At 40.6% G+C, this 13321-nt stretch overlaps 1 long non-coding RNA gene across 1 annotated transcript in view; it reads right to left on the reverse strand.

The window, feature by feature from the left end:
- Positions 1-13321, reverse strand: part of LOC141141612 (uncharacterized) — a 285847-nt gene that overhangs the window by 250881 nt on the left and 21645 nt on the right. The window lies entirely within an intron of this gene.

Below are 13321 nucleotides of genomic sequence, written 5' to 3' on the forward strand. Positions count from 1 at the left end.
CTTACACTAAATTGTATTTAAACATAATTTAATTATTTTTAAGAACACAAAAGTGCATAATCTGTGATTTTTTTTAATTTTTTTTTTTAAATATTTTCAGCTTTAATCTTTGCCATTCACAGGAATCAATAGGTCACCTATCAATGTTACCAGTAAAAAAGTAGCTCTGCTTTGCTATAAATAAAAAAAATTGGCCCCAGTCTAGAGAGCTTAGATCACATGATCTTTGGCTATCAATTATTCCTCCATACAGTCTATTGCAGTAGTTATCAACTTTCAAGGTTGACCTCCAAAGGGCCACATATAATATTTATTGCATGTAAAGCTCCAAAAAACTGTCACAGACTGAGGACTTACTAGAGGAAATGGCCAGAGATTGTTCTACTGAATTGGTTGCAGACTAAAGTCCTGCTATAGGGGACAGTCAGGGACTTGGGCTATGATGCATGAAACCGCTAGACTTCACTACTATTAAGGGACCCTATTCAAATCTCAAATGTTCCCTCTACTGACTACTGGGGCCCAAGGGTCACACTTCAAATACTTTAAGGGCCACATGCTCATATCTGCTTGTTGTCCATTCAAGGTGTCAGCGACAGGCATAGATACGAAAGGGCCCCAGTATGAAAACAATTCTTGGGCCCCCAATTTACCTGCTGCCCAAGTAGAAATTACGATAGATAGATAGATAGATAGATAGATAGATAGATAGATAGATAGATAGATAGATAGATAGATAGATAGATAGATAGATAGATAGAATAGCCCTTGTGATACCCTGAACTATCCCTTCACTCTAAATGTAGTCAAGAGGAAATTAGAGAAGCACTCTGCATGTCTCAGTGCTGATCACGCAGTGAATGCACTTGGCTATCACGGTATCTGCTAACTCTGGAACTTGAGAAAGAGGGATACCTTGGGACAAAAAAGAGATGGAGTGTGTGGAAAGTGCTGTGCCAAAAATACATAATAAAATACATTGCACACAATGAGATTGACTTACTAAAGGCAAATAGGCTGTTCACTTTGCATGGGGAGTTGCACTTTGCAAGGGAATTTGCCCAAGGTCTAGTGAATGTGGTGAAGTTTTACTTTGCAAACAATACCCAATACCGTGCTAAGCAAATAAACAAAATGGCATTTTTTCTTGCACATGATTCGATTTTAAAAGTCAGTAGAGCTTCACCTCATTCATTACCCTGTGGGGCTAATGCCCTTGAAAAATTAACAGCCTATTTGCCTTTATGTAAATCAGCCCCAATGTGTATTGACATGGCTGCTTGCAGCTACCACCATGACGACACAGGAGAACAACTGGGAGACTGATGCCACCCCATAACTGTAACTGCCGTAACAAAGACCTTCATTGCAGGATCGCCAATTATTCTTTTAATGAAAACTGCATAGTTCAAAGATGAAAAACAACTTTTGAAATGACAATAACATGTTAAAGCTTAGATGAGATTTAGTGAGTGGGTTTAGGTCTACTTTAAGGTCAGCAATTTATGTTGTAAAGATTAAGGCTTGCAGGGTTTTAGGCAATGCTCATTTGTAAGGAACAATTGCTAGATGCAATCACTATTTCCGCTGTTTAGTCAGCCACAACCTCAAACTATTGTATTTCAATACACGTGCCTTTTTCATAAAAATTGTAAATAGTTTGTTACACAAAGCACACATAGACACATAGTCATGCAGAGCTTCTAGTATGCCAAATATAAAACTTTTCTTAACAATTACTGTAAGTCGTATGTAAAGACAGCTGTGGATAGAGTAGGGAAGGGTTAAGCTGACCATACACTTTGTTAAAAAAAATTATTTTCAGAACGTACATTAGTGGTTAGAGGAGTCAAATCCACGGTCTCTTTCGATCATAGCAGGACTGAATATTTTTCTCCAATGAACAGAATTTTAACTCTGAATGTAGTTTTCCTTCGTAAATCTTACATATAGTATTGCACATATTCTAAGTACAAAAGAAGCCTGCTTAATACATCTGGCATCCCATTGAAATATCAGTACTGTATAAAAGTTTAAGAGCTTTCAAATGAAATTCGTTTACTCAATGATGGCAAAAAAAGAATGTTCTCACAAAAGCTTTTTCAGGATTTCCGTACAAACTTTTGAATCAAATTCTATTGGTGTATGGCAAGCAAGTTTTTATCGTTGTTTTAGCTCCCCAAAAAGGTAATCCTCCCTCTATTTGTCCTGGTCACCAAGACAAAAAGTGGGGGGAAATCTAAAATCTTATGCCCCGTACACACGATCGGACATCCTGACAACAAAATCAATGGATTTTTTTCCGACGGATGTTGGCTCAAACTTGTCTTGTATACACACGGTCACACAAATCTTGTCGGAAATTCCGAGCGTCAAGAACGTGGTGACGTAAAACACTTACGACGAGCCGAGAAAAATGAAGTTCAATAGCCAGTGCGGCTCTTCTGCTTGATTCCGAGCATGCATGGAACTTTGTGCGTCGGAATTGTGTACACGCGATCGGAATTTACGACAACGGATTTTGTTGTCGGAAAATTTGAGATCCAGATCTCAAATTTTGTGTGACGGAAATTCCGATGGAAAATGTCCGATGGAGCCTACACACGGTTGGAATTTCAGACAAGCTCCCATCGAACATTTTTCGTCGGAAAATTTGACCGTGTGTACGGGGCATTAGAGTTGTCACCACGACAAGAGTTAAAGGGAAAATCCTCTGTTGAGGACACCGATTCCTGTGACAATTCTCTAAGATGAGAATTTTGTTCACCTTACCGAGATTGTTTTCCCTTTTCCTATTGAATCTCAAGGCCAGAAAGTAAAAGGAAATCTCTCTCATTTCCATATGGATATTTAGATAAAATCCTACTGGTGTATGGCCAACTTTTACTTTTTATTGCTGTCTGTGTTGAAGGAATAAAAAGGAATTCTCCCTCTATTGTACTGGTGATCATCATCAAAAGGCAAAAAGTTAAGGGAAATCCCAAATTTTTGAGTTTTCACCAGAGCAAGAGGTGAAGGAAAATCCCCCAAGGGGCACAACTGATCCATTGATAGTTCTCCAAGAATTATGTTCACTTTTGAGAGATTTTTACTGTTCAATCTTCAGGTCAGAAAGTAAAAGAAAATCTCTCTGATTTCCACATGAACATTCAAATTAAATTCTACTGGTGTATAGTCAACGTTAGACTCTAAGGCCTTTTTCACATGGGTGGCTGTCCTGCCACTGTTAAAAGTATGTTTCGTTATATTGAAATTCCCAGACTTCGGGCACAGCGATCACTTGCAGTTGTACATTGCAACTAGCAGCGATTGCATGCGTTTACATGCTGCTGCGTTTAGCTGCAGTGGAACATTCCTGCAATTTCTGATGTGCTTCCTGTTGTTTTTCTTTCCTTGTTGCGGCTGCTATCCACAGGTGGAATGCGATTACACTGCGATTATCTGCGGTTATGTATGGATAGCTGTGATAAATCGGTCCTGGAGGCAGTCAAATTTACTTTTTCTAACCGCTAAAAGTTGTGTGTGAATGGGGCCATAGGAAAGCATTAAAAATATTCGCAAGATAAACAAGTCCAAAGTGCTTAACCTGTACCAGGTATTTATCAAAGCAGCGCTCCTGTCAATAGTTAATATGACTAGCTGGCGTATGTAAATCAACATATGCGAACAGAAAACAAACACACTGGAATGACAGGTGGTGTTCCTAATAATGATTGATATATGTGCACCTTTCACCAGAATCCTCGAAGCTGTGTATCACACTCTGCTCTGGGGTTTAAACTCACCAGATAGTAGTAATTTTCAAGCCTCAAAACTCCTTAGCCACATCCAATAAAAGGTAAAGCGGATCTATACTATATGGAGTTTTTCTTTTCATACATCTGAAAACCTGTGGAGATTGTATGCAGCTCTGATCCAGTTCATATTGCGGATGGCATTGGTAAGGAGTTTTGAGGCTTGAAAACTACTACTATCTGGTGAGTTTAAACCCCAGAGGAGAGTGTGATACACAGCTTGGAGGATTCTGGAGAAAGGGGCACATATATCAATCAATACTAGGAACACCACCTGTGTCTTCTTTGAACTCTTTATCACCACCTGTCATTCCAATGTGTTTGTTTTCTGTTCACATATGTTCATTTACATACGCCAGCCAGTCATATTAACCATTGACAGGAGCGCTGCTTTGATAAATACCTGGTACAGGTTAAGTAAAACTTGTTTATCTTGTAAATATTTTTTATATTTTGTATATTAAGTGGCTGCTGATGAATACATTGTATTTTTGATTTTAGATAATTTTTGTTTTAATTGGTTTGTTTGTTGTTTAAACACCATAGTGCTGAGATAGGGGAAGTGGGCGCATTCGTTTCTCCTTATTTATACATAGGAAAGCATTGTCTGAGTTTAGGTGCTGTAGATAACTTCATCTGTCCGCAGCTAAAAGCTGAATTCTATCTGCCCATGTGAAAGGGGCCTACGTGTTTGTCTGTCTGTGTGTCCTCTAAAGGGAGTCAAAAATGCACTGGTAGGTGGAAACATGTTGGCTTCTTTTGATTGATAAAGACTTGGACTCAAACTTTATAAACTTTTGTACCAGGCACTCCTCAACACTTACCCGAAAGTTGGCATCTAAAGGAACTCCTTCTAATGATCATTATCAGAGACAAAAAGTGAGGGGAAATCCAAAATTTTAGACCAAAGCAAGAGGTGAAGGAAAATCCCCCAAGGGGCACAACTATTTTTGTAACAATTTTCTAAGAAAATATAAAACATGAAACGTGATGAGCTCCTGTATAAACCAAGTTATATGTGGAATAAACAATATAATTTGTGTATTAATAAAGAAACATAACACACTATATGTAATTAGATATGTAATTAAATATACAAATGTGAAAAAAATCCGGTAATTAACCTGTTGCCGACCAGCCGGTGTCATTATACTGTGGCAGGTTGGCGCGGCTGTGCAAATCGCCGTAGGTGTACGTCGGCCACTTTAAGAGCTATAGGGGGCGCACACGCCAGCCCACGGTGTTACGCCAGAGCCGATGCACGTGGCTGGGGGCTGCAATGTCCCACGGGCTGCAATGACCCACGATCGCTCCTCAAAAAGCCAGAACAGGGATCTGTCAATGTAAACAGACAGATCCCCGTTCTGTCAGAGAAGTAGAGAGAGATCTGCTGTTCATAGTGATCAGGAACAGCAATCTCTCTCCTCCTCTGGTCAGTCCACTTCCCCCACAGTTAGAAACACCTCCCTAGGGAACACTTAACCCCTTGATCGTCCCCTAATGTTAACCCCTTCCCTGCCAGTGACATTTATACAGTAATCAGTGGTTATTTTTAGCTCTGATCGCTGTATAAATGTCAATGGTCCCAAAAAAGTGTCAAAGTGTCTGATATGTCCACCGGAATGTCCCTGTGCTACTAAAAATAGCTGATCACTGTCATTACTAGTAAAAAAAAAAAATTATTAAAAAAATGCCATAAATATATATCCCCTATTTTGTAGACGCTATAACTTTTGCACAAACCAATCAATTTATGCTTATTGCATTTTTTTTTTTACCAAAAATATGTAGAAGAATACATATTGGCGTAAACTGATAAAGAATTTTTTTTTTTTTTTTTTATTTAATTTTTGGATATTTATTATAGCAAAAAGTACAAAATATTGTTTCTTTTTTTCAAAATTGTCACTCTTTTTTTGTTTATAGCACAAAAAATAAAAACCGCAGAGGTGATCACATACCACTAAAAGAAAGCTCTATTTGTGGGAAAGAAAGGACAAAAATTGTGTTTGTGTACAATGTTGCATGACCGCGCAATTGTCAGTTAAAGCAACGCAGTGCCGTATTGCAAAAAAGGGCATGGTCATTAAAGGGGTAAATCCTTCCGGGGCTGAAGTGATTAATGTCCACACACACCTAGATTGAAATCCTTCCAATGCTCTGTCAATTGGCAATGTACTCAGTGTGATCTACGTTCCTATAATAGTGCTGTCTTTATCCTTCAGGCTGGGTTCACACTGATGCAGCATTTCTCTGCATCCAATTCGCACAGCAAGTGCTCTCTACGGAGCCGGTTCACACATCTCCGCAGCAGCTCTGGTGCGATTTGCACAGGAGCCCTGTGCATCTTTTAGTCTGTTTCGGGTCCAAATTCAACCGACAATTCGGGCTGAAATCGGACCTGAAACGGTGAACGAGGACGCACCAGACTCCTGTTGTGAGCTGCTGCGTGCTCATATGTGAATCCAGCCTCAAAGTTACATGAACTTGTTGGCGATATAAAGCACCCGAAATCCCAGTGCTGTAAATATGGATTGCCTTTTTTAGTGTTCCACCACACAGTGAGTTTGGGATGTACCCGTACCTGGCTTTTAGACCTATATGCTAAGTCTAATCTTGCTTGTTCCTCAAGATTGGGGGTGATCAGATGTTTTGAGGATGGTCTGTGATCTTCGCCTTAAAGTATCTCCTCTTTATTCCAACAGTCACACCCGCTTGTAGTCAAGGTCTATAGATAAGGGCCTTAAAACCACAAATAGACCGCCATGGTGTAGTATGTTAAAAAAACAACCAATTTATTCAAACTTGCTTCTATTCCTCATGACTACAAGCGGGTGTGACTGTTGGAATAAAGAGGAGATACTTTAAGGCTAAGATCACAGATCATCCTCAAAACATCTGATCACCCCCAAAAGTTTGATCTGCCACATGTTGGATTAGTGTTGCTCATTTGTATGCGATATACAAGTGTTAGTCTTTTGAGTGCAATATTTTATCTTTAATAAATTGGCTGTTTTTTTTTTTTTTTATCATACTACACCATAGCGCTCTATTTGTGGTTTTGAGCCCTTATCTAAAGTGAATTGCCAATTGACAGAACATTGGAAGGATTTCAATCTACAGTATGTGTGTGTGGACATTAATCACCGGATTTTTTTACATTTGTATATTTAGGAGGATATCTTACCACTTATAGCATGTTATATTTCTTAAATAACCGCTTAAGGACCACTCCACGTACATATATTGCAGCAGGGCGGTCCTTAAGCGCGAAATCACATACCTGTACGTGATTTTTTTTCTTAAACTCTGGGTAACAGGAGCCCGCCGCCAGAGCCCCGCTCCCGCTGTGATTGGACACAGCAGGAGCCAATCAGGGAAGCCCGGTGATCAATCCGAGAGAGGCAGGACGGCGGTCTGCCTATGTAAACAAGGCAGATCGCCGTTCTGCTAGTAAGGAAGACAGAGATCTTGTGTTTCTGCTAAGCAGGAACACAGATCTCTGTCTTCCTACAGTTAAACCATCCCCACACGGTAAAAAAACACTCCCAGGGAACACATTTAACCCTTTGATCGCCCCTGATGTTAACCCCTTCCCTGTCAGTGTCATTAGTACAGTGAAAGTGCATTTTTTTTTTTAGCACTGATCACTGTATTAGTGTCACTGGTCCCCAAAAGGTGTCAGAGGTGTCAGTTAGGTGTCCGATTTGTCCGCCACAATGTCGCAGTCCCGCTAAAAATCGCTGATCGCCGCCATTACTAGTAAAAAAATAAAAACTCCAAAAATCTATCCCATAGTTTTTAACTTTTGGCGCAAACCAATAAATATACGCTTATTGGGATTTTTTTTTTTAAATATGTAGCAGAATACATATTGACCTAAATTGATGAAGAAATTTTTTTTTTTATATTTTTTTATTGGATATGTTTTATAGCAGAAAGCAAAAAATATAGTTTTTTTTTTTTTCAAAATTGTCTGTCTTTTTTTTGTATATATATTAGAGTTGCCACCTCATCCCTTTAAACCCGAACACATATTAATTACACAGGTTCTGTGGCTGATTAAGGTGGTAATTAAACTCACTTGGTGCCTTATCTGCATTAAATTAGCCTCAGAACCTGTGTAATTCATTTGTGTTCGGGTTTAAAGGGATGAGGTGGCAACCCTAATATATATATATATATATAGCGCAAAAAATAGAAACGGCAGAGGTGATCAAATCCCACCAAAAGAAAGCTCTATTTGCAGGAAAAAAAAGGACATCAATTGTATTTGTGTACAGCGTCGCACGACCGTCAATTAAAGCAACGTAGTGCTGTATAGCAAAAAATGGCCTGGTCAGGAAGGGGGGGTGAACCTTCCGGAGCTGAAGTGGTTAATGCACAGATTATATTATTGTTTATTTTACATATAAGTTGGTTTATACAGCAGCGCATCACATTTCATGTTTTATATCATCTGTTGATGTGAGGGACACACATTCTTTGTGATTTCAGCAGCTGTTATGATTCATTTGGTATCTAAGGCTGCTCATACATTATACAATTTTCTTGTACAATTTTCCTTTAGATTTACCAAAACCATATAATATGAGGTCAGACCTATACACTTTCAATTTATATGCAATCAGGCAGACCTGTGCACTATATAGTTGAAGGTAAATCTAAAGAAAATTGAATAAGAAAATTGTATAATGTATTACACAGGTTGTTTGGCAGCGACCGGTTTTCCCTTATTCACAACTTCCTAAGCTAGAAATTCTGACACTTTGAAGAGATTTACTCTCGTTTCCTGTTGCATCCCCACCTCAGGAAGTGAAGGGAATGCTTCCTAGTGAGACATCATCAGCAAAAATAATCTTCTCTAAATCCAAAAAGTTTAGCTTTTTCTTACACCGTAACCGCTTGCCGACCAGCCGCCGCCATTATTACTGCGGCAGGTCGGCTCGTTCCCGCAAATCAGCCTAGCTGTACGTCGGCTCCTTTAAGAGCTATAGCAAGCATGCTGGGGGAGCCGATGTGCATGGCCGACGGCCACCTGCGATCTCTCTCCTCCTCCAATCAGTCCCCTCCCCCCCGCAGTTAGAAATACCTCCCTAGGGAACACTTAACCCCTTGATCACCCCCTAGTGTTAACTCCTTCCCTGCCAGTGTCATTTATACAGTAATCAGTGCATTTTTATAGCACCGATCACTGTATAAATGTCACTGGTCCCAAAAGTGTCTGATCTGTCTGCCGCAATGTCGCAGTCCCACTACAAATCAGTGATCACCGCCATTACTAGTAAAAAAAAAAAAATATATAATCAAAATGCCATAAATATATCCTCTATTTTGTAGACGCTATAACTTTTGCACAAACCAATCAATATACGCTTATTGCGATTTTTTTTTTACCAAAAATATGTAGAAGAATACGTATTGGCCTAAACTGGTGAAGAAATTTGTTTTTTTACATTTGTTTGGATATGTATTATAGCAGAAAGTAAAAAATAATGTTTTTTCTTATTTCAAAATTGGCGTTTTTTTTTTGTTTATAGCGCAAAAAATAAAAACCGCAGAGGTGATCAAATACCACCAAAAGAAAGCTCTATTTGTGGGGAAAAAAAGGACGTCAATTGTGTTTGTGTACAACGTCGCATGACCGCGTAATTGCCAGTTGAAGTAACGCAGTGCCGTATTGCAAAAAAATGGCCTGGTCATTAAGGGGGTAAATCCTTTCGGGTCTGAAGTGGTTAAGGTCTTTTTCAATTGTTCATGTCAACAGTCAAATTGTATCTTTCATTTTTTTTTCCCAGCGCCTGTGTTCAAGTTTCTATCACAGTAATTGTGAGCTATTGTTTAAGTGGAAGAAAATCGGACAGCTCCCAAAAAAGTGAATTAGCAGTAACTTTCTTTGTGACAAACTCTTCCCATTGACATTCGGAGGAGTCACAATGTGGGTTTATAGTTAATTGCCCGCATTGTCTTCAGTGATTGACGGGTCACAATAAGGAGTTTTGCTCCCAAGACTGACCTTATATAAAGACTTTTTATAGAGTTGACAGCGTGTTTCACATACCCCCCCCCCCCTCTCTATGGCTGACAGCATTATTTTTCCTAATGCCGGAGACCTACAGGATCTATTTTTATATGGCAAAAATGCAGACCTTCTCCCTTTGACACTGAAAACTCCCACCTATTTCAATCGATGGCACTTCGGGTGATAATGAGCAGTGGAGCACTTTTCCTGTGTGAAAAACTAGAGATTCCGACTGACAACCTGTCAACAAGACTGGCAAGATCTGCACCTCTCGCTGATGACTTTTAGCGATGGCAGGCATATTGTCCAACGTTCCTGACACCTCGCACTTGTAATAATCCTGTGCTAAAGAGCTCTGTGGATTACCATCACGGATTTGAGTTCAGTTGCTTGTATTTGTTTATGGGGGATTAGTCTACGTGTTTATAAAACAGTTTGCCCACATTGGGGTAGAGTGCTAATTATGCAAAATGCAGATTAGTGCTAGTGGAGCAGCTGTGCGAGGCAGAAAGGGGATTTTTTTTTTTTTTTTTTTTTCAAGGAAGGATAGGACTGCAGATAAAATTCAATGGAGACCAACTTAAAAATACTACTTGTAAAGGAAAAATATGCAAACTTTTTGGAAGTTGACTTCTATTGCCGCTGCTTGTGTGATGAGAAGAATTATCCCCTTTGATTTCCAAAGAATGAGTTAGGGTGGACTTTATATATTTTTATTTTTTTAATTCATATGTTCCTAAATGAATGCTTTATACTTGTTTTTACTATAAGCTTTATTTTATAAAGATTTAAAACAGACACAGCACAGCAGAAACAGCCTGTCTTGAGTCCCATTTTGTCTAATAATAAAACCACAGAAGCCATCCAATGTAGGATGACTCACTAAAAACAACAGGCTTCACATCAAAGAAGCAACATGAGGGCATGGGAAATGTAATAGGAAAAAATGAAGACCTAAAGTCCCCTCTGCTAGCTCAAAAGGAGAAGCCACAATATTAGTGTGCAGTAATTCATATTTGCATGACATACTTTTTTTATTTAAAGGATTAAAAGGGAAGTCCAGGTTTTTTTTTTTTTTTTTAAGAATCATACGTACCTAGGCGGATGCAGCATTAGTCTGATGCTGCATCTGTCCCCCAGTGCCTCTACACCAAGGACCAGGCGATCGAACACCGTTGATCGCTCAGTTCTTGGAGATCCGTGAGCAGAGAGCTGCTGACTGTCAGTCACAGCTTTCTGCTCTGATGCCTCTTTGCTCACTGGAGCGCTGGGCTGTGGAGGGGCGGGGGCGGCCAGCTCAGACTCTCAGCGACTTGCTGAGAGGCTGAGCCGGGTGTCAGCCCAGGGATCCAGTGGATCTCGATTCCGTGGTCATGCAGATGCGGAGCCTGATTTCTGTGACTTCAGCCCACTCTTTGCTGAAAACGGGTCACAGGAGTGCAAAACAAACTGCACTAGTGTGATCCACAGGAGAAGTACAGCCAAACAAGCTTTAGCTGTACTTCTCCTCTAAAGAATATGTAAACTTAACATTTGATATTCCTGATTTTTGTCTTCTGTACCACGTGCTTGTATGCAAAAGTATCCTGTTCTCTTTGCATTGCTTCCTTTGTTTGAAATACCTGGTGTTCCTGCCAGTCCCTCTGTTTTACTATCAAAAATTGACCAAACTAGGCATGAGAGCACAGCATGACTCAGCTTGCTCTCCTCCAATGATCAGACTTGTCCTGACATGCCTCCCCCTTCCCTGAGCAACCATTCACTGAGAAGACCAGTGTGCTGCTGTTTCTTCTACCTGTCTACCGATCTACAGAAGAACTGGCACATCTGCTAATGCCCAGCGAAATCGCAGATTGGCACAGAGAAATTCACAAATGCTAATGTGCATGCACACACGGGCACGAATGGCCATGAAGATTCATGTGCCAGTGCGGAGGCCCGTGCGCCATGGCGCAAGCAATGCATGACAAATTCTTGTGCCCAGCGGCCTATTTAAAGCCAGCAGCATAAGCCACTAGTTGCTGGATGATGTTCAGCTCCCCCGTGTTTTCCTGTTCCTGCTATGATTGGATTTCCTGTTACTGACCAGGCTTGCCTTTGACCTGCCTTGTCTCTATTCCTGGCTTTGACCCTCAGCTTGTTTAATTGATTCTGCTTGATCCTGCTGATCCTTGTATGATCTTTGGCTTGCTCTTCTGACTCCGCTGCTGCTTGATTGCCCCGTCTGACTCCTGACTTTGCTGCCTTACTCCTGGCTGACCTTCCATGCATGACTACTGGCCTGGCTCCTGACCCTGCTCCTGGCTCTCCCTTCTGTCAAAGTTTCATCTGGTACCCCTGAGGGACTCTTGCTCAGCAGTGCATCCTGCTCATCAGCCGCCATCCAACGGACATCTCCTCATCACCAAGGAAAGCCCTCCCAGCACTTCGGCCTCCGACCAGGTACGTGACACTATCCCAGCTCTCTGAGCATCTTATACAGCTGAGAACAGAGATTATGTGATCTCTTTTAAAAAGGGTGGAAAAGAGTATTTATCATTTTTTTAAATATATATTTACCTTCCAGTTCTAGTTAAAACTGAATGGGTTTTACAAGGTTAGGGTTTACATATACTTTAAGTAGAGCAACTAAAGCAAGTGTAAATGACCCAAGAGCCTCAACCGTTGGATAAAAAATGAATACAAAATATTAATATGCCATACTTCATATTTAATCTACTGTGGTTTTTTGTAGAAAAAAACATTTGGTAGCCTGTTCATGCATCAGGGGCTGGTCATTGTCTAGTGTTTGTAGGCTGCCTTAGAGTCACGTAATGGCATGATTGCATATAAGGTTCAGTTTGGTCTCGCTGCTAGCTTTTATTGAATCCTATATACTTACTAAATTTGAAAAGTGATTGTAACCCTCAAATTTTTTTTTTTATCTTGTTCCTTTGAAGCATGAATAACAGCACGGTGCTTGTGCTGTGTAATTTATCCCTTTCTATCATCTAAAATACCTGGCTGATCCTGCCTGGTGCTGCCTTCACCTCTGTAAACTGACCACATTTATCATGGCTGCTGACACAATTGAGGGAGGAGAAAGGGAAAGACACAATTGAGGGAGGAGAAAGGGAGTGCTGCTCACCCCTGGTACTGGAAGAAACCTGGGGAAACCTTCTTCCTATTTTAGTTTACGTGCCTCGGTCATCCTGCTCTCTCTCCTCTCTCCACCTCTCCCCCTCCCTCATTGCCTGTCAGCTAGTCTCTGTCGATCGGCTCCTCGCCCCTCCCCTCCTGCTGCTAAAAAACCTGTGTTTTCTTACTAGAATCCCCTATGTTTCATTAAGTTATGTGCCCCAGTGTGTGTTCTATTTAAAAAATATGCCGCTTTATACCTTATTTCGGGGCGGCGCTTGGGAGTTCATGTGACTGTCTGCCGCTCTCCTCCTCTCCTCCCCTCCTCCCGGCTGATGTCATCGGGGGATTCTCAGCCCCTCCCGCTGTAGTTCTCAGATCGGGGGTG

This window comes from Aquarana catesbeiana, linkage group LG04 (assembly GCF_042186555.1).
Source record: "Aquarana catesbeiana isolate 2022-GZ linkage group LG04, ASM4218655v1, whole genome shotgun sequence".
Lineage (NCBI taxonomy): Eukaryota > Metazoa > Chordata > Amphibia > Anura > Ranidae > Aquarana > Aquarana catesbeiana.